The sequence below is a fragment of the Trichosurus vulpecula genome, chromosome 1, assembly GCF_011100635.1.
Source record: "Trichosurus vulpecula isolate mTriVul1 chromosome 1, mTriVul1.pri, whole genome shotgun sequence".
NCBI classification, from domain to species: Eukaryota; Metazoa; Chordata; class Mammalia; order Diprotodontia; family Phalangeridae; genus Trichosurus; species Trichosurus vulpecula.
Genome location: NC_050573.1, coordinates 308313675 through 308335700, shown reverse-complemented (window position 1 = coordinate 308335700; position 22026 = coordinate 308313675). Strand labels below are relative to the sequence as shown.

At 39.3% G+C, this 22026-nt stretch overlaps 1 protein-coding gene across 1 annotated transcript in view; it reads right to left on the bottom strand.

Moving 5' to 3' along the window:
* Positions 1-22026, bottom strand: part of BCL2 (BCL2 apoptosis regulator) — a 239341-nt gene that overhangs the window by 31249 nt on the left and 186066 nt on the right. The window lies entirely within an intron of this gene.

The window sequence follows — 22026 nt, the reverse complement described above, 5'->3', positions numbered from 1 at the left end:
ACTTCATATTTACTTACTTGTATTCATGAAGCATTTTATTAGCTCCTCGAGAGTGAGGACCTGTTTCATTTTAGTCTTTACATTCCTAGCATGTCCCTGGAACACAGTAGATGACTAATAAATGCTTGTTGAATTGAATATCATACGAAGGACTCTTACTCAGGTGTGCCTTCATCTTAGATGACCTCCCTGGTCCCTTCCAACTCTGAAATTTTGTGACTCTATGATTTAAAGGGATAATCTTGAGTAATTTTTTAAAAAGTGAAATTACACCAATAATCTAGTATTTGTTTCTGGAGGAGTTGACATTAGCTGTTTTTAAACATTGCAATTATTTTCACAGTATAGCGGTGATCTACTGTGAGCATCAATGAAAAGCTCTGTAGTATAAATATCAGGTAAGTCGCTAGAGAAAAGGTGGCATTTTGCAAATGCATTGTTTTTACTGTTTTTAGTTGACCAACAAATGTGACAAAAAGCTAGATCTGAATTCCTGACCAGTGTCAACCAGATACACATTCTGTGAATCTCCTTAGAAAGTAAACTCCTCGAGGCCAGGAACTATCTTTTGTTTCTATCTGTATTGCCAAAGCTTAGTGCTTGGCACATAGTAAAGGCTTAATATATGCTTGTTTACTTGACTTAATATTTAATATAAGAAGAGCAATTTTTAATCAAGAAACAACTAGCGGAGAATTTTTCAGGTGGGGGAGTGGGAGGAAAAACCCACAGTTGGGTTTTTGTTTTTCATTTTTCTTTCTCTTATCTAACAGTCTCAAAATTGTTTTGTATCACAACTTTGTGGACTTTTCATTTCCTTTTGAAGCTAATGCATCGTTTAAACACTACTTGGAGATAATCCTGACTCAGTAAACTACCTTAAAGTTCTGAGAGATAATATTAGGATTCCTTACAGCAATACATAAGCTACTACTCTCCTGAAACTGCTCTCTTCACTGAGAACTTTTTAATTGCTTGTTAGTTTATTTCTTAAATTAACTAATTTAACTTTAAATTTTTTAACCCTCTTCACAAGAGCTTTTTAATCTCCAAATCCAATGGTCTTCTCTGAGTCCTCATCAGCCTTGTGCTTTCTGTAGCATCTAACACTGGTGACCACTCCCTTTGGAGTCTTCTTTTGGATTCTATAACACCGCTTTCTCTTGGTTCTCCTCTCCTGTTTTGACTGCCCTTTCTCAGTTTCTTTTGCAGATTTGCCTTGTCCTTCTTGCCTCTTGAGGATGGATGCTTTCAAATAATCTGTTCTCGATTCTTTTCTCTGATCTTTTTGGTCTGCATTCCCTTTATCTCATCCACTCAAAGGATCATTGTATTTAGAGATGTTAGGGATCCTAGAACTCATGTAGTCTAACCCTTCATTTTCCAGATGAGGGGAAAAAAGCTCCTGTAAGTGAGGTGACTTCCTCCATTACAAAGGTGGTAAGGAAGCAGAGGTAGAATTCACACTCAGGTCCTGACCCTAAATCCAATGACCTCCCTTCTATGCCATGCTGCTGCCTTCCTCGTCATATTTCCCTAAAAATCCCACTTCTCCTTGAAATTTCCCTATCCCTCCTCCTATAGACTAACTACATGTTAGTATCATATTGATGACACCCTCATCCTCCCATGCACTCATGCTCAAAACATGGTATCCCCTTTGACTCTTCTCTCTCCCTAACTTCCTACATCCAATCAGTCAGAGAGGCCACATCCTGTAAATTCTAAATTCTTTTTTATGTTTGTTTTTTGGAGGGGGGAAGGCAGGGCAATTGGAGTTAAGTGACGTGCCCAAGGTCACACAGCTAGTCAGTATGTCAAGTGTTTGAAGTCAAATTTGAACTCAGGTCCTCCTGACTCCAGGGCCAGTGCTACTCACTGTACCACCTAGCTGCCCCTAAATTCTATCTCCCCTCCAGCCTTCTCTTTTCCATCTGAACTGTCCAAGTCCCTATTATCTCTTATTTAAACTATTTTAGGGCCTCTTGGTTGGCTGTTCCACCTTCATTCTCTCATCTCTCCAAACCATCTGTCACAGAACCATCAAAATAATCTTTCTATAGGAAGCAGGGTCCAACCATTTCATTCCCTTATCCCCACACCATCAGCTACTTCCCTTCGCTTACACGATAAAATACAAATTCCTCAAACTTGTACAATATCTGTGGCCTTCTACAAGCTGGCTTCCAGCTCATCTCTCCAGGCTCATTTCACAACAATGCCTTTCTTTTCTTTTTTTTTAAATAAAATTATTTTTTATTTTTAGTTTACCACACTCAGTTCCACAAGGTTTTGGGTTCCAAATTTTCTCTCCTTCCTTCTTCTCCCCCTCCATCCCCAAGATGGCATGTAATCCAATGTAGATTCTACATACACCTTCACGTTGAACTTATTTACATAATAGTCCAGTTGTAAAGAAGAATTATAACCAGTGCAATGAATCACGAGAAAGAAGAAATGAAACCAAAAAAGAAGGGGAAAAAAAGAGAGCAAATAGTTTGCCTCAATCTGCATTCAGACTTCATAATTCTTTCTCTGGATGTGCATAGCTTTTTCCATCATGAGTCTTTTGGAGCTGTCTTTGAACCTTGCATTGATGGAAAGAGCCAAGTCTACCAAAGTTAACAACAACGCCTTTCTTATATTCTGTTTTAAACAAATTGGACTGCTATTCCTTCCTCGGTCTCACCAAGCCCTCTTCCATCTATCTGTTTCTATGCATTTGTTTCCTAGGCTTGAACCCACTCCCTCCAAACCTCTCTGTGTTGGAATCTTTCTATACCTTCATGACCCAGAACAAGTGCCACCTCCTCTGTGAAGCCTTATTTGACCTCCCTTTAGCTGAAAATGGTCTGTGTCCTTACTTTTACTTAGACACTTTTGCCCCTTTTGTTCGCTGTTATTAAGCTGGACTGCATTCACTCCACCAGACTCCAGGATGGTTCTGCTGCTAGCCTAGACTCTTCCTCCATTCAGCTGGGCTCCCTCCTTTATGGCAGCTGTACAGGTCTCTGACAACTCTTGGTTCAGCTTCAGCTAATGTCCTCAGCCACGCTAATGCTAAGCTCTTTCAGGAAGGGCAGAGATGCTTATCCTAGGACTGAGAGAAGCATTTCCAGTTCTCTTTCCTCACCTGTGCTCTGAGGTGCTTCTGTAAGTCCAAAGCAGCAGGCATAGCCCCAATTTTGCCAACCAACTCCTCCAGGTAATGGATGGTAGTGAAGAAAGGTATAACCTCTTCTACCAGGCTCTGAGGTATTTGTTTTTTTTAACCAACACTCTCTGCTTCAGAGCTGGGTCCTCCCAGTGAGAAACATACTCTAGCTCTCTAGTTTATGGTGACTAACTAGTGTACTGCCAAATCTTCATCTCTACCAGTTAATCCATAACAGGCAATATGCGTTTGTCCAATAATAATAATAAAAAATTCATTAGGTTCCTGATTACTAATACCGAAGTTCTGTTGGTCACATGCAGTCAGCTGGTAAGCAAGGCGCTGAAGTCAGCATTTGTTTTAGGCAAGTGCACTGTCTCTGTGGACTGCTTTCTTAGAGTTTTTCCTATGCAATCTTCGCATTTGTCTTTGACTTTTCCCTTTCAATCAGTAAAAATTGTCAAAGAGTGAAAAGGACACACCCTCACAAGAACAGTAACTCACATGTATTAGCACTCCAAATTTTATAAGTCCTTCTCCCCTTCCCCCTCCCAATCCTGTAATGTGGGTAGTAGGAATAATATTACCAGTTTACAGATAAGAAAACTGGGGCTCAAAGATTAACTAACCTGCCCACTGTCACAAAGGACCAGAATCCAAACTCAGGTCTACTGAACCTGAAAATAGCACTTTTTCTACTCTACCACAATGCAAATTTTGGAGGGTTCGGAGGAAACATATATATATATATATTTTTTGCAAGTTTCAAGATTTAAATAGAATATAGGTTCCTAATTCAAAAGATTGCTAATCTAATCAGTACATTGTACTTAATATACTTTGACACTCTGATGGATCCATGACTTCACTGGTGTGGGCATCTTTCCATTGGTGCAGAATGCAACCCCTCTTTGTCTTCCTGTTTTGGGTGATTTTTGTCCATGCTTTTCCGAAAATTCTCCATAGAGGATCTACTCAGCATGCTGAAGATCTTCTTTGAGTTTTTGACTATTTCATGCACACCACTGCAATCCTGGGGACAACTCAGTGGGCTACCTATCTAAACCCATGTTGTTATATGTGAATTTGCTTAGTTTTTCCAAGTTTTTGTTTAGTTTTAGTTTTTGCTTAGCTCTTGGCAATGACTTTTGGATTTCCACTTAGTAGAATGTTGACTCCTTGAGGAGAGTGAAAATTTTTATTTTTGTCTTTGTCTTCCCAGAATCTAACAAAATTCATAGAGTATAGTAGTGATTACTAAATACCTTATGAAATAGATTTATTTGAATTTCATTGAAAAGTCTTTGTAGTATTTCTGGGCTTGATACAATTAGTACAATATAATCCTTCAACATGAAATTCACCAACAAAAGGAATCTTTCTATATGGACTGTGTGACCTGCTCCATGATAACAGAAAAATCTTAGGTAAGCACATTGTTCTGTTTTATGCCTTACTTGTTACTGATATGAAAAATCATTAAACAAATTATCTCTTTGCTCATATACGTCAAAGTGGGATGGTTACTGATGAGAACTTATCCACTGTAGACATGTCAACATGTTCTCTTTCACATTTTTTTTTGTTGCCCTCCTTCCAGTATCATCAAAAATGTTCTTGGTATAATCTGACTTGGCTGGTTCTCTCACCAATCTCCTGGCAAATGCTGCAGAGGTGAAATGACCGAGTGTCTCATGAAATGATGCTTTTTGTACCAAGTCTCCCAACTTCTTTGTCTTCTTTATGAGAAGAACTTATGAGCCACCTTTCCATTTGCCTGCATCTCTTCATCTTCTGCTTTCATTTACATCAAAAAAGTCAATATGAATGTGGTTCAGCTCCGCTCTGGCTAGGCATCAATCCTTGTTGGTCGTTAGACAAGGATCTCACATTTAAAGCACTGCTCTGCGGCATCTCTAAATTTTAAATTAATGTTTCTGCATGGCCTAAAACTTATGAACCCTCTATGCCCTTTTCTTCCCCTCAGCAGTCATCATTGTTGAAGTGGAAAGGGCTAGCCCGAGGGATGTTTTGTATTTAGATGTTTCATGGATCACAATGGCCAAAAAACCTCTCCACCTAGTAGTCAGCCTTTCAGTACTTACCTGGGGGAGGGGAGGGGTCTTTAGACAGCAGGTAGCATCTTTTGATGGACTTTTTTACTCCAGACTTTTCCACCTTAATAGACCCTGATATAATTTGTGTTCAATGATATTGCCTTCAACTCAAGATCAGGATGAGGTATCAATGTAATCTGGTGAAGGACTTACTTGTCTCTTACTATTGTTTTTAACAGCATAAGAAAAATAATTACAGTCATTTACCTTTACTATTACTTTGATTAATGATTTGTTAAGAAAAGGCAAGATGCTTCTTTGTGTTTCATGGAAGAACACCTTTCTGATGGTCATATTAGGAGACAGGATCAACATTTAGCATCATACATTTCAAGGTGGGAAGGATCAAAGAATCATAAATCTAGAGCTAGAGAGGTCACTTAATGATTATTTAGTCCAAACCCTCCATTTTATAGATGGAACAACTGAGACCCAGAGAAGTTGGATAACTCAACTAAGGTCACACAACTATTTTGTAGCAAAGCCAGAACTAGGAATCTTGTGTTAGAAGTTAATTTTCCCATACTATGTTTTTTACTTAATGGATTTGTTGTAGGCTGGGGACCACTGCCCCATGGCATCTCTAAATCTATGAGTTACCACAGGTTGAATGTATAAAAAGCAGCATGAAAGGATTATCCAATTGAGCAACTGGGACTATTGTGTTCTCTGGTTGCTGGATCTTTGGATCTCATTTTTTGTTAATGCTTATGATCAAAGGGTTATTATGGCCATGTGTATTAATAACAAAAGTAAGGAGGGGAAGGAAAAGGGAATGGGCATTTATTAAGTGCCTACTATGTTATTATTGTTCAGTTATGTTCAGTCATGTACAACTCTCTGTGGCCCCATTTGGGGTTCCCTTGGCAAAGATGCTGGAGTGATTCGCCATATCCTTCTCCAGATCATTTGACAGATGAAGAACTGAGGCAAACAGAGTTAAGTGACTTGCCCAGGGTCACACAGCTAGTACGTGTCCAAGGTTAGATTTGAACTCAGGAATATGAGTCTTCCTAACTCCAGCACTGGCGCTCTATCCACCGTTGTACACTGGCTACCATGCTAAGAGTTTGATAGATAATCCTTACAACAACCCTGTGAAGAAGGCGCTATTATTATCCTCATTTTGCAGCTGAGAAAATTGAGACAAAGGTTAAGTGCCTTGCCCCGAGTTAAGTGGATAGTTTGAATTTGAATTCAGGTCTTCCTGACTCTGGGCCAGTGCTCTGCACACTATGGCGCCACCTAGCTGCCAGAACTGAAGTAATTCACAGAAGACAGTTTTATTTTCTGAAACCAAAAAGTAACTATAGTGAAATATAAAATATTAATATGTTTGAGTTACTAGTAAACACAAAAATATTCACTTGCCAAAATCTTTAAGTGACTGGAGCCTGGAATAGTAGGCATGTAGCCTGCACAGGATTAAATACATGATTAAAAACACTGTGAAAAAAAACCCAGCAAATCCCCATCTCATTACGTGGCTGAGATTATTAATGAAAGATTAAAAGTGTAGTAATAAGCTTGGACACGGAGGCTGGAGCCAAGCTGAGAAAGGCTTTAAATGGCAAATCTGCATTTCATCTTAGAGGCAAGAAGGAGCTTACCACTCAGGGAGCTGATGTGGTCCAACCCATGCTTAGAACCATCATCTAGACAGCTATGTGGAGGATGGGTTGGAGAAGGGAGAAACTGGAAGCCATTAGAATATAAATGGAGTGGTCAGGGTGAGCTATTATGAGGGACCCAAACCAGAGTGGTGGCTGTGCAAGTGCAGAGAGAGAACCAATAAGACTTAGCAAGCAACTGGATATGGGGGATAAGAGAGAATGGCAGTCAAAGATGACTCCAAGGCTTTGAACTTGGTGACTGGAAGGATGGTGGTACCCTCGATGTAAACAGGGCATTTTAGAAGCAGGTTGAGTTTGAGGGGAAAGATAATGAAATATATTTTGGATGTTCCAACATTAAAATATCTAAAAGAAATATCGACTTTGAAATGATTGGTTGTCTCATTCTCAAAGAAGACCAAAATGACATCACTATGGCAGAGTCAAGTTACAGTGTGTCTGAATATGGCTGATCAGACCAATATGAGCTTGGAATGTTCTACCACAGGTTGGGCACAAACAGTCCATTGAACATTTGGGGTTGATTGTCTAAATTTGCACATCTCAATGAGACTGATAACAAATCATATGAATTAACCAACCAGAGGCAAGTCAGTAGAGTGGATAGAATAAGAAAGATGGGTTCAAATCCTGCCTCTGACACATATATTCTAATTATTTGAACATCAGCAATTCACTTAAACTTTTTGGTGTCCCTGGGCAATTCTCCAATATTGTAAATTATAGATAGTTGCTGATCTACTTTGGTAAAAGGCGTTTCCTACAGGTCAAACCACCTGCTCCCTTAAATTAATTAATGGTAACCTCTTTTGACTAGTTATGACAAAAATCTGAGGTCTTCATCCCTGTTAAATGTAGTAATAGTAGCATGTTGATTTGTTATGCTATCCATTCAGTGCCTCCCTTTATAGTTACTTATATCTTTGAGATTATTCCCCATTGAACTGAAACTTTCCATACTAAAGTCTTTTCCCAGAATGTTTTCTTTTCCCTTCTTGGAAAGTGCAAAGAAAATCCATTCAGTCATTTTTGAGTTATCAGACTGTGGAAAATGTTGTTTTTCAAGCTTCAGAAAATTGTTGGGCTGCCTTTTTCAGCTCAGATAACTCAAAACGGGTTTGGGTTCATTACATCAACTTTGGCATGTATTAGGAATGAGGAATAAGTACTTTGCCTTGTTTGGAACAAAAAAAAGAAATATCCATTTTCTGGTGCTTTAAAAAGCCCTATTTTCCCCTTTGAGCTGAATGATATATACTTTTAACATTCCTGGAAAAAAAAGTGTCAGTTATACACAAGTCATAATAAACTAGAATCAAAAGAAATCCAAGTAAGGAAGAGAGAGAGAGAACCTGATCATTTTAGGTATAAGGTGCCAAAAAGAAAACTAAATGGTAAAAAATTACTCACACAACACATAAATGAGAAGAGACAATAGAAAAGAGGATTTATTGTTCTTCAAATTAGCTTAATACTTAATCTGTCTTTGGCTGCTCAAACTTAGCCCAATCTTTGATGGATTGATCAGGCTATCTGGGAATGTATAAGTAAAATAATGGAAGAGGAAATCCATAGGATAACCAAAAAAGGCTAGTGTGGTAGTAATACAGCCCTGTGTAGTGGGACTGTGAAGATCTAAGGCATACATTTGCTGGTAATTCCATAAATTCATAGGACTATCCAGGGAGGGAAAGCATAGGGTAGAGAATAGAGGACAGGTTCTGGAGTCAGCATAACTTGGGTTCAAGTGATGCCTCTGACACATACCAGCTGTTTGCCTCTGGGCAAGTCATTCAATCTCACCAGGCCCTCACACAATTCTGAAACAATGTATTTGATTTGTGAACTGACATTGGTGAAAGGAATTTCTTCATCAGGAACTTTTTATGCCAGTGAAATTACAGGTTTAGATAAACCATACCTCTCCAATCTAAAAAAAAAAAATCAAGACTCTTTTTTTCCCCATTATTTTGAACCTTCATAAATTTAAGTAAATGTAGCTAAATGCAGGTAAATGGAATTATATGAAACAACTGGTGCTACTAAACTGAATATGGAAGTGATTTGATTTATATCCCTCATATCAGGAAAAAAACAAAGGTAAAAAAAGGTAAGCTTCTTTTGGGCAGGGACAGCTGGTTTGGGCAGGGATAGTAGGTGCTTTAGTAAATGTGTGTTGGACAGCTGTGAAAAAATAAATTTGAATGAGAATCATTAAATGTGTTTCTACTCATTATGGTAATTCTCTCCTGGTGGTCCATTCACTATCACTCTTAAAATCACGTATAAGAAAATAATTTATTTTGTCCTGAGGGAATTATCTATTATGTTATCATTGTTATTAACGTTATTACCATGACTACTAATAAAAATAGTAAAGCATTCTGTTAAAATAGTCAAAGCTTCAAATCATGAGATAGCATCCTTGTTATGTCTATCTGGCAGCAAAGAAGCGTAAGTCAGAGAACGGTCAAGTGACTTGCACATTTTCAGTCAGGAATAGAGAAGAAATGAGACTGTAACTAATAAAATGGATTCCTAACCATGCCCCCCTCCCTCCCGCCCTGTTTTCCTACCTCCCTGCTCTGGCTTTCTCTCATTCCTCTTTTCCTCTTTGTAGAGACAGACTACATTGGTTAATGACATAAATTTCTCCAAGCACAGCTATTTTTATATTATCATTTCTGATAGAAGGGGAGAGAGGTTCAACCAATTCAACTGCTATCTTCTCCTTTTAGGATCAGGTGCATGAAAGGGAACAGCAGGTAAGTAAAGAGTCCCTCTTGACTTCTATTCTCCCTGACTTCGAAGATGGTCTCCAGGGAAAGAGCCTGACTTATCTCCAACTAATATTTTGTGGTCCTAGGAGGAATTAAAGAATGGAAACTGATTTTAAGGCAACATTTGGGACATTTTTTTCCAGTAACAAATATCACATTTTCCTTCCTTTTATCAATCTCATGAGTGTACTGGATAGAATGACGAACTTGTAGCCAGAAGACCTGAGTTCAAATTCCTCCTTATTTACCTACTAGGTGTGTTATAAGTCATTTTACCTTTCTCATCCTCAGTTTTCTTATTTGAGAAATAGGAATAATTCTAGCACCCACCTCACAGAGTTGTTGCAAGGATTAATGAGATATTTGTAAAGTGCTTTACAAAACTTAAACTGCTCTTAAATATTAGCTATTATTATTATTAATTATTAATGTCACATGTGTGTCTTCTTTCTTCTCCCTTTGCTGCCTCTTTACTTAAAACCTGTACTTTCCTATCGCATTTACTCTCTCTCTCCATTCAATTCCTCAGTTTCTTTCACTCCACTCTCCTCCCACCTTCCCTCAAACTTGTCTCCTAGAGTCACATCTCATCTCTTGAAACTGTCATCGCTGCCCCCTTTTTGCTCATTCCCCTCAAACCATCCACCACTTCTAGAACTGGCCTCTCTTTGCACTGATCCATGGAGCAGTTTTGGCTTATTCTGCCAGTTCCAGAACAGGAGCTGGAGGAGAGACCTCAAGATGAATTCAGGACAAGCTAGACTGCACTAATGTTGATGAGTGTATTGGGGAGGCAGGGTGTTGGTGGAGGTGGGGGGATGGATGAAAGGACTTGCTAAGCTTCCTGGACATTGGATAACACAAGGCAATGAAAACATTTTATGAACCAGCAAGAAGTCTGGAACTTAATGCCGTGATATGCAGGCATGAGTTAACTGGGGGACCAGCTTCACCAAGTTTCATTTGGCAACTCCCAACATGCTTTTCTGGTATGGCAGACAACAGCCTTTAATTGGAGATTACCAAGCAGCTGTCTCAATCAAGTAGGCAGAAGGGCCTCTTTTCATCCCTGCTCTACCACACATGTACACACACTCATACACACACACACACACACACACACACACATTTGTGATCTTGAAAAAAGTACTTCATATGTCACTAAAACTTCTGTAAAACAGGAGATTTCCCTGTACACACATACACCATGGCTGTCTACTTTTCAAAAATTAGAACCTTCCTTTCTATATTCTTCAAAGGAATATTGTGAAGGGGAATTATTAGCTTTACAAATCGATTAAATTTCTCTACTAACCTTTCCCAAATTTCCCCTGTCATTTCCCTCATCGCTAGACTTACTGTGCAATCCTATTTGACTGCTACTCATATCATGTTGGTGTAGGCAAATACAGTGTTGTACACTGAGGAACCAAAATCTAGGCACTGCTTCAATGGATCTCTGACCTCATTGATGTGAGGACTCTTTCCAGCAGCAGAGTTTGTAACTCATCATTGTCTTCTCTGTAGCTTTTGTTCATGGATTTCCATATAGGTTCGAGTTGGGGGTCTTTCTCTAGGTCTTTTAACCATATGTGGGTGCTAGTTTGCAAAGGTCATAGTAGCAATTTCATCAAGCCCCAAAGCAGTGTAAAGCCTCCTAAATGGGATCTATTATCACCCAAGAGAATCCAGTGTATCCAGAAAAGGAAAAGCCATGTGGATGAAGACTGTCTACTGTCCAGACCATGACATGTTCTTAAGGGACTTATAGACTAGTTGAAGAAAAAGAGCTATGATATATGAAACAAAACTGAGTGCCAAGTTCCACAGCATAGATATTAAGTGCTATGAGTTCCGAGAAGAAGGAGATTATTAGCTAGAAGCCATGAGAGAAAGCTTTGTGGAAAGCAATCATTGAGCTGGATCTTGAAGGATGGATAGGCTGTCAATATGTGAAGGATTATGGGAAGGGAATTCTAGGTAGGGGGAATATTAGTGAAAAGCCATGTAGGCAGGAATGGACAAGTGCATGTGAGACATAGTAGACTGGCCTATAAAGATAACATCTCATGAAAACCTAGGAAGAAGATTACAGAAAGAAAAGGCAGGACTCATTGAATTTCTTTGGGCCTAGCCCACATCTCTGCAATGTATATTTATGCTCATTCTTTTGGCAGAATTGGATAAAGTTTTAAAAATGATTTATGATTGTTTAAAAATCATTGAGTGGAAACAAATGTCCCTCAAACACAGATTCTGTTATCTGAAGGTCTTTATTGATGCAGTGTACCAAATGAACAGTGCTAGGAGAAAGAACCATGCCATTGACCTCTGCAGATAGGGCCTTAGCTAACTCTTCTGGATACGTGAAGTACAGTAGAGAGATAGTAGGATAGCTTCAAAAGATACATGTAGATTCCACCAATTGTGATTATGTTGACAAGTGCTATGCTGAAGGCTATTTTTGTAACGCTATGACAAACATTACAGAATAAATAAGATATCAAAGATATTTACATAACTAAGAGAAAAATATGTATGTATATGTTTAGTCATTTTTCAGTCATGACCCCATTTGGACTTGTTTTGTGGTTCTTTTGGCAAAGAGACTGGAGTGGTTTGCCATCTCTTTCTCCAGCTCATTTTATAGATGAGGAAATTGAGACAAACAGAGTTAAGTGACTTGCCCAGGGTCACAATGCTAGTAAGTGTCTGAGGCCAGATTTGAATTCATGAAGACGAATCTTCCTAACTTCAGGCCCAGCACTCTATCCACTGCACCAAGAGAAAAAAAATATGTACATACAAAATCATTAACTGTGTCATGAATTTGGGTTCTTTGATATAGTACTTACAAAATTTTCTTATCTATTCACTAAAGCAGAATCTCTACTATGCCAATAATTTGGCATGGATCCTTATGTGCCCTCATTTCTATTTGTTGGACAGCACTGATTTATAGAACTTCTTTTAAGCATATCCTGAAAAGATTTGTCATTAATTCAAAAATTTTGTGGTATAGAGATCAAATGGAGGCACAAGTCATTTGGGGATCCATTAGCCTAAGATGTCTTTAATCACCTAATGCTATTTGATTTTTGGAATTAGTAAAATACAGATGAAGGGGCAGTGGATAGAGCACCAGGCTTGGAGTCTGGAAGACCTGAGTTCAAATATGACCTCAGACAATTAGTAGCTATATGGCCCTGGGCAAGTCATTTAACTCTGCTTGCCTGTTTCCTCATCTATAAAATGATCTGGATAAGAAAGTGGCAAACCACTTCAGTATCTTTGCCAAGAAAAACCCAAATGGGGTCATGAAAAGTTGGACATGACTGAAAAACAGTTGAATAATGAGATAAAGATGAAAGATCATAAGATCGTAGATCTAGAGACAGAAGGAGCCTCAGTCTAATCCAATCCCTTTCTTTTTCAGATGAGGGAAGTAGGACCTAAGGAAGTTAAGTGACTTCTGCAAGGTCACACAACTATTAAGTGACAGAGATGGGATTGGAACTCAGGTTCTCTGACTAGTGTTTTTTCCACTATACCGAGGCTGAGAGAACATTGTACTCCATAAGCCAATCTATGCAGAAAACTTTCAAACTCCTGCACATTCTTTACCCTGAAATGTTTAACATTCATTACATCTTCCTGGTGAGCAAGGGAATGTAAAGCATGTATAAACAACAGTATTCTCATTCTCAGTAACTGCTATGTGTTCCTCTTTCCCAAAAGGAAATGATTTTATTACATCAAACTGGAACAAGCTTATTTATAAGAATGGTAGCTGAGTTCTAGAGACCCCTTTGCTGCTATGTGTGGCTGGGTATTTTCTATGATCAAAATGCTCTCTCAAAAGAAAAAAAAACAAGAAAACATCCTTTAGTGCAACCTCAACAGTTGCAATTCTGACCTTAGATTGGGCCTAATAAGCTTCCATTCATACCTGTTACTGAGAAGGTAGGGGCATTGTTTCATTTTATCTTATTAAAGGTGCCCCCTTCTTCATCCCATTAAGCCAATTTTGAATTCTCACTTTCCTATCCTCCATACCCACCACCTACTCTCATGATTTCCATACTTCTACTTTTCTCATTCTTAGATACACAAAGTTTACCTTCTCATCACTTTTTGCAGTATTCACTATTCTCTGACTATATCAGTCACAAAGAGGGAGGCTTATTTGGGAGCTGAGAGTCAGTTCAGGTAGTATTTGCAGTATGAAAGACTCTATAGGTTCCATTATAGGTGGGATTCACCAAGGAGGCAGGGAGGGTTATTCTGGGTGCTGATGGGTTTGGAGGCACTTATGTTAATGATCGCCAACCAGCTGGTCCTACTGAAAGGGATGGACAGAATGATGCTGACAAAGCCCATGTAGGGTACAGGATCACTGACATGTTTGTGTAGAAGACTGAACATCACAGAGATGGATGAGGCTACTGGTGCATCCCATGTAGGGGTTCCCAAAATCCTCACTGTTAAAACTTCACAGAAGTTTTTCTACTTGTACTACTGTGGAATTCAAAGAATTAACATTATTCACATTTATTGACTCTAGTAGAAAATTAAGTTCCCTCTCCCCTCACCCCCCATAAAAAAATTGATAATTTCCATTTGCCTTGATTGTACTCAACCATCAGTTTGTTCTTCGGAGTCATATTTAACATAACAGCTTAATGTCCAATAATGCCCCGTTATCCAATAATAGAAGTCCAGGAACAAGACTGGAACATGCCACAGTTCAAACTGCCGCAGTCCTTCTTCCTTTCTAAATAACTCTGATTCAGACTCTTAAACATTACTGTACACAGCTAAAAGAGTGCACTTTCCATTGTAGCATTAAAATATTCTAATCTTCATGCCACTCATTTCCCACTAAACCTATCATGTTGTATCCTCAGATGTAAATTAATTGGATGAGTATCATAAAACCAGTATTCCTGCCAACTACCCTTAGTATATTTAGTCAAGTTGTTCACCATCAGAAGTCTCTAAGCAGATGACCAAAACCAAAACGAATGAATGAACAGCAACAACAACCGAAAAACCACCCTTTAAAGGCTAGACTGGGAGTTAGGGAGTTGGGGGAAGGTGAAGCTCTCTTTATACATTGGCTAGTTGGTGGTGGTTATGGTGCTAGGCCAAGTGAATGCTATTCCACTGATTTAAGTCACATCTGGCCTGGCACCAGAATTTATGATTCTACAGGTTACATTGAAGGATAGCATCTGAAAGACATCATTAAGGAGTGGCTGTGTGGATCTAGGACTTGGAGGGAGCCCTCCTTTCTATCTATTCCCTTCTTTCCATCCCTGAGATGGTATTTAGGATTGGTCATTATATAGTACCCAATAAGAAAAAGATTTCAAAAACTCTGTCTCAAAACAATTTTGCAATGTAGTATTTCAAAATTTAGATAGCAAAGTCCTACAGAAATAAAATAGATAATTTTCATCCATAAGTAGCTAATTAGCTTTTAGAATTAATTAGCGAAATAGTTTTTGAAGAGAAAAGGCAATTTACCTGAAGAATTCAGTATGCCTTAAGGGATAGGTTTCCAGGTACTTTTGGACTATATCTATAATCATGATGGGAATTTTATATCCAGAAGGGACTTTAGAAATCATCTAAATCAATCCCCTTCCCCCTTATTTTAGAGATGAAGAAATTGGGGCCAACAGAAATGTTAAGATGCTTGCCCAGGGTCCAACAGGTAGCAGAACCCTAGGAAAGCAGGACTAGACCTTTGATCTAAGCCTGCCTTGGACTTCACCACACTGCTTCTCTCCAAGCATTGTTAAACCAAGTTTACCCTACCTTTCAGTCCAGGACCCAATGTGTAATCTAGAGTATAAGACTGTAAATCTTCAGCTCTCAGCTGTGTATTTATAAAACACCAAAAGTTTGCCTTTTCAGGGAAAGTTCTGCAGAAAGCAAGGCAGCAGGGGAAAAACAGGGAGGATTAAATGGAAACCCATCATGGCAAGAGGCAGCTACCCCTTAAAAATTTTCAATGAAAATGAACTTTAGTGGAGCCTTTTGCTATAGTTTTAAACTGTAGCTGACTTTATCTTCTTTCACTTATAATGCAGAAGGCATTGCATAAGGGTCACACCTGTGTTTCTGCACCATATGCCTGCAAGCTACCAGTGAAGAGAACAGTGTGGCTTCTATCGGGGGATCCAAAAATAAACAGCAAGAAATAGTCACTATTCTTTATTTAAATTATCTTTCGGAGTTTGTATTTGAAATGGGCCTACTACAACCCTGTTGCCATAGGTTGGCCAGGGTTTACTCTTGGTTCATACATACACACTGTTTATTGACAGAGTAAAAAATACATCTTAGCACCTGTCCAGTTTCAGAGTGACTAGGGAGTTTCCAGTCTGAATAGAGAAAACTTTTACACTGTACCCAAACATTCTTTTTTTAGCCAAAATTAGAAGTAAAACAAACACAATGTAGGAGGAAGAAGAAACCTAAGAATCAAGGTATTTCAAAAGAAAAGTTAAGTGTATTTTCGACTCACCTGGCAGAAGCCTTGTTTCAGAGAATTCTCTTTACTGAGGAGGTTGGAAAAGCCCATAGTGACTGAACCCTAGGGTCATCCTCCCTCCCCCCCAAAAGGGATTTCCTGAGGAGACATTCTCCTTGTTTTTTTCCCTCCTAGTAAAATGTTTTCTTAGGGAGGCTGGGGGTGGTGGTAGAGAGGAGTGGGGGTGGGGATGGGGGTGGGGGTGGGGAAGGAATGAAAAACATTATAGAGAAAGTCACTGAATGAACTTTCATCTTTCCTAACATGAAGGTGCCTAGTATAGGCACAAATAACAACCAACCGCCAAATTCAAGTCTGCTACTGCAGGCATGTAACCACTCTCATCTCTTTGCCAATGTACAACAACCTGATACTATTTACTTAGCCAACTGGTGAACTGATCCCAGAAGGGCCTTAAATTAATTAGCATAACCCCCTCATCCTTCTCTAGACTGGGTGTCACACTACAACATGCATTCCAGTTGTCAATCTGAGCTGGTACCTGCGCATTCTCTAGGCAGCAGGCCAACCAATGAACAACGGGATTTTTCCTTACTTGAACTGTCTCTGCCAAAACCTATGCTAAACCTGTCTACCTGGAAGCAGCTCTTGCAGACTAAACACAAGCCTTGCCTGTGACTAGGACCTAAGGAAATAATACATTTTCAATTAATATTTCTCTCCAAGAGATTTTGGACTATGAGTTGAATATTATTTCGAATAGCCTTACATTGTAATGGCTTTAAAATATGCTCTGTCTGGAATAAGAATACAAGTTGTCATTAAGGCATGTTACCATGCCAGATACATATATACACATACACATACAACATATGTATATATACACATGTGTATATGCACATATATACTCATGTGCACACATTTACACGAATATGTATACATGTACATTCTGTAGGACAGTGGCTCTTGGTGAATGCACATGGGATTTAATCATTTTCAAGACTATAAGCAAATATTTTTATGATTTAAATACAATAACAACCAGATCTTAAATGAGGATCATGTGGTATTGGATTATTGCTCACATGTTATCCATTGTTTGTAATCAAATATGTGTGTCTTCTATACAGGGAGTCATTTAAAAAGATTATACATGTGTGTAGCACCCTTCTCTCAAGCAACTCAAATCTCTTCAATGCTCCTCTCTTCTCCATTCCCTCACTCTCCCCTAACAAATACCTAAAAAGAAAATCCTGAATTAAGTTCAGCTTTTCTGCAGACTCTCATTAGAAATGGTCAGAGTTACTTTTGCCACGAAATCTTAAAAATACAGCTAAAAAAATTTGTTTTCAAGAAAGACTCATGCATCATAAAAAGGGAATTTCCAAAAGTCACTGATATTAGCGATTCAACCCTTCATTCCCTTCCTCTCTAGTTTCAAGATGATACACTACAAAAAGGCTGATTTGTCAGAAAAAGAGAAAAAAAAGGAAACTAAAACTAAATCTACAAACTGACACAGAGTAACTTGGGAGGAATTCCCATTCCAGATTTGTTTATAAAAGGGAAAAATGTCAAAAAAAAAACCCCTATGACTTCCTCTGTCCCCCTTTTAACATATATGACCATTAATTTACTTTCTCCTACAGGAGGACACATATCTATGCACACAATCACATTCTCTTTCATGTTTTGCCTTTGCAGGCTAATAGGATTCATTTTGCTCCTAAGCAAAAGACTTGGGATTTGCTTCTTAAATGAATGGATCTGGGAGAACTTTAACAAAGGATAGGAAAGGTAAAGCTGTTTTCCCTTTAATTGTCCTCTTGCATTAAGGACATGTCTCCATTTGCCAATTTAAATAAAATGTCCTGGAGAAAGTGGAATAGATCCATTTCTTTTGGTAGTCTGACGTTTATTGAGTCCCTGAATCGTAGGTCCATTAGGTGCTAGGGGGAGTTACACAAAGAAAATAGTAGACAAAGTCCAATTCAATGGGAGAAGTTGGCCAAACACAAATAAACAGATACAGAAAACATAACACAAACACACACATAACCAACAACAGATGTAGTTTTCTTAATGCTAGGCTGGTGTTTCCCAACTTGTACTCATAACGATTGTAAGATCAGATATTTACAGCTAGAAGTGACTTTTAGATGTCATCTTATCCAACACCCTTGGCCCAAAGTCACAGGAGATGTTAATTAGCTGAGCCAGGTTTTGAACAGGGGTCCTCTGACTGAAAATCCAGGGTTCACCTAGTTTCCCATATAGCTCGGGCAGCCAATATTGAATTCATTATTCTTCCTCTACTGGCCTGCTCTTGTGTCACACAGCCCCTTCAAAACATGGTTCATTTGTCCACTTTTCCTCCCAAATGAAAAACCAATACCCCACTCACTTAATTTTTTTAAGACAATTTATCTGAATGCCTGGAAACTATCAAGGCAGGATGTACAAGGAGATGCTTGATCAATTATGTAGTTGTTATGCTGGTTATACACATTTTGGCTAGCTTTGGAGGAGTCCCCAAAGATGGGGAAAAAGATCTGCATAGGAGGACTCCTATTCTCTAAAGGTATTTCTGGTGATCTCCATTTCCTCAGCCCCACAAAAAGGCCTCCACAAGCTATTTTAGGATGAAATCATAATGTGGTTGTAATATTATCAGAGAGGCTGCAGTTCATTTAATTTTTTTAGCCTTGTCCTTCAGGCACCAGAGTTTATATGTTTAGAGAAAAGGCTCGTAGCTCTATAGCTGAAAGGGAGCTTGCAGGCCATTGAATCCAATCCCCTCATTTAACAAATGAGGGAACTGAAGTAAAGAGGTTAGGTGACTGGTCTAGGGTTATACAGCTATTCAGTACCAGAGGTAAGATTTGAATTGGGACTCCCCGAGTGCAAGTCCAGCACTCCTGTCCACTGTGTCACGTTGAAAGAACTGGCTGGAAAATATTTTAGCCACAGAGCCCTCCCTTCTGGTAGGTACCACTTTGACCGGTCCAGACTCCCTCTAATTCTGCCTGGCAGTGTCTAACTTAAGAAGAACTTCAGCTTTGGCATTGGGTCCAGGAGGACCTGAGAGGAGACCAGGCATGATCGGAATCTTGGCTTTTTGTTGCCCAAACTGCAAGAAGGAAAACATCACCAAAATATTATCAGTGAAACAGTCAAAGGAATCACTTTCCCCATACAGACTCCAAGGGGGCTCTTCACTTAAATGTACTAGCAATAAAAAAAAATGTGGTCAAAAACATTTGTAATTTTAATACCTTTAAAAGGTCAACCCCTTGCTTCTCACAGTCTCACACTGAAGGCACAACGGGTATTTTGAGTCACACGTACTGTTCACTGTTCATTTGCATTTGGTGACCCCCCCACCCCCCAACCCCTCCCCTGGACCCAGCACATCAAGCCCTGCCTCAGGCTTCCTCCATGACTGCTTTCCTGCTTGCCACATGTTCTTCCCTTAAATAAACTCAAGCTCAAAAAGAATGCAAAAGGAGCAAACCCTACCCTGCTGGTGGTCCCTTCACTATTGAGTCTGTATTTCTTTGCTTGTGTTGTTTCCTCTACAAGATCTATTTTCCCTTTTCTCTGAGCTGATTCAGAGGTGGAGTCAGAGCACCTGGCTTTAAATTCCAGTTCTGCTGCTTGTATGACCTTGGGCAAGTCACCTCATATCTTTGGGCCTCAATTTCCTCATGTGTAAAATGAGGAGGTTAGTCTGGTTAATCCCTCTTCTAAGGTCCTGTTCCAACTATAACCTATGTATTTAAAAAATCCTTTAAAGCCATAGCTCTTAACCAGGGATCCACAGATAAATTTTAAGGGATCTGTGAATTTGGATAAGGAAAAATATACATCTTTATTTTCACTAACTTCTAATTGAAATTTAGCATTTCCTTCAATTATTTAAAAACATGATTCTGAGGAGGGATGGATAGGCCTCACCAGACTGCCCCACCAAAATCCATGATACAAAAAAGCTTAAGAATCCCTGTTTTAGAGCCCCAAACAAGTTCTACCTCCTCCAGGAAACCATCCTGCAATACTCCAGCCCTCACTAATTTCACCCTTCTCTGAACTCCAGCTGTACTTCCAGCCAGCACAGGATAGCTGTGTGCTCACTCTTCAATCTTTGTATGCTTCTTAGCTCCGTTTCCTCAACTAGATTGTGCCCCATCTGCAAGCATATAACTAGCTATTGGTTAAATCAACAAGCATTTATGAAGCACCTATGTGCAAGGTGGGCCAATTGATTGAGTTGATAGTTATTTCTCCTTCAAATTCACCACATGAAAACATGAGAGAAAACTATGGATAAGTGGCCACCTACATTTCAGGCAAGTTTTCCACTTATTTATAACATAATCATCAATTGCACAAGCATACCACAGTCACCAACGAATGAATGAAGCATTTATTAGGCACTTACAACATGCAAAGCTCTATGCTAAGCACTGGAGATACAAATGCCTGATTCTAATCACTAACCACACTCCATGGTTGAAGAATGATCATGTCCCATGACCCCTTCCTTTCACCTGATGGGGCCTGTTGTGCTTGTCAGCTGTCATGGGGTGACACGTGCAATAAACACACTTCACAAAGTTGCCTGCTCACCATCACAGTTTCATGTGTAAGCAAATAGCTTCTGATTTTAAAAAAATCTATTTATTTTCTATGAGTAATTTTAAGTGACTCACCCTCGGCTTTACTAGTTAGTACATGTGATCAGCAAGTGTTGATGGGGAGTGTATCTACAGAAGTATAAACCAAAGCAGCTCTTGGAACACGGGTTATTCTTGTCTTGCCCGCCCCTCCACCCACTCCCATCTCACCTCTCCCCTCACCCCCAACGTGTTGTTTCTTATACATGACTTCTCCTTGAGGTAAGAGGATACCGATGAGCTGATGCAGGTTGCTGACTCCGCAACCCAAACTGGTCTGTGCTTTGGGGATACCAAGGAAATTGGCCAATAACTGACAATGGAAGAGGAAGAGGAGAAGAGGAAGGAAAAGAGGGGGAAGCATGAAAGAGACATATACCACAATAGCAGGTCATTTGGAACCACTGAGAAAAACTCACACAAATCACTGCAATGAGAATTGTAGAGAAACTAACCTCCCTCCCCCCACTCAAGTGCTCAATAAACCAAATGCTTTCCAGGAGCACAGTAGACCAAATGAGATTGTGTCCTAAGCAAGAATAACTGACCACTAATGAGGAAGACATTTTCAAAGAGCTATTTTCTTCTCCTTATGAAATAGAACTGTCCTTTAATCTGAATCGGTAACTCACATATAGGAAGATATTAATTTCTCCATCTTTTCATTATTCCTCTTATGAGTTAAGGAGCCTAAGCCTAAGCTTGTTGACATCACTGTTGCTGAAAGAACTGAGGGACAGGGAAGGCAAACAACCCTGCTAAGATCCTCCCAGCTGCTTCCTACCTATTTGCTTACTTCTCATTTTTATCTCAAGTCTAAACACATTCACTTGGCTTTCAAGGCATTATCTATAACCTGGCCCTGCTAACTTTAGTCACAGGATTATGGCAGCCAAAGCTGAAAGGGATCTTAGAGATTATCTCATCCCTACCCCTTTATTTTAGAGATGTTGAAATCCAAAAGGGTCTGCCCTCCCCCACCTCCCCAACAAGATCACTCAGGTATTAAGTAGAGAGAAATGGGATTCAAGGTCAGATTCTCTGACTGAATCCAGGGTAGTTTTCAAGATACCCTTTCCACTAGCCCTGACCCAGGCCAGTTTCTTTCCTTTATCTACATTCACATCCTCTCTAAAAAGGGTACTGCCTCCTCTCTGAAGCAT